We start from the raw sequence: 204 nt of genomic DNA, 5'->3' as shown, positions 1-204 counted from the left end.
AGTTCCCCATTGTGTAAGTGTGCTGCTGGTTCCTACTGCTGGTTCCTACTGCATGGTCCATATGTGACCATGGATATTAGGGCTATGCAAAGCTTTGGTTGCTGATTTGATTCAGAGGAGCTTTGGCCCAATTCGGCGGCCATATCTCCCAATCCAAATCAAAATGGGAGACAAATAAAAAGGTCTAAATCGATTCAGAGACGT

The 204-nt window shown here is 45.1% G+C and overlaps 1 protein-coding gene across 2 annotated transcripts in view; it reads right to left on the bottom strand.

Moving 5' to 3' along the window:
* Nucleotides 1-204, bottom strand: part of HIVEP1 (human immunodeficiency virus type I enhancer binding protein 1) — a 233,697-nt gene that overhangs the window by 152,933 nt on the left and 80,560 nt on the right. The window lies entirely within an intron of this gene.

Source organism: Gavialis gangeticus, unplaced genomic scaffold (genome assembly GCF_001723915.1).
Source record: "Gavialis gangeticus isolate Ggan-Ray unplaced genomic scaffold, GavGan_comp1, whole genome shotgun sequence".
NCBI lineage: Eukaryota > Metazoa > Chordata > Crocodylia > Gavialidae > Gavialis > Gavialis gangeticus.
This window is presented reverse-complemented; position numbering and strand designations above follow the sequence as displayed.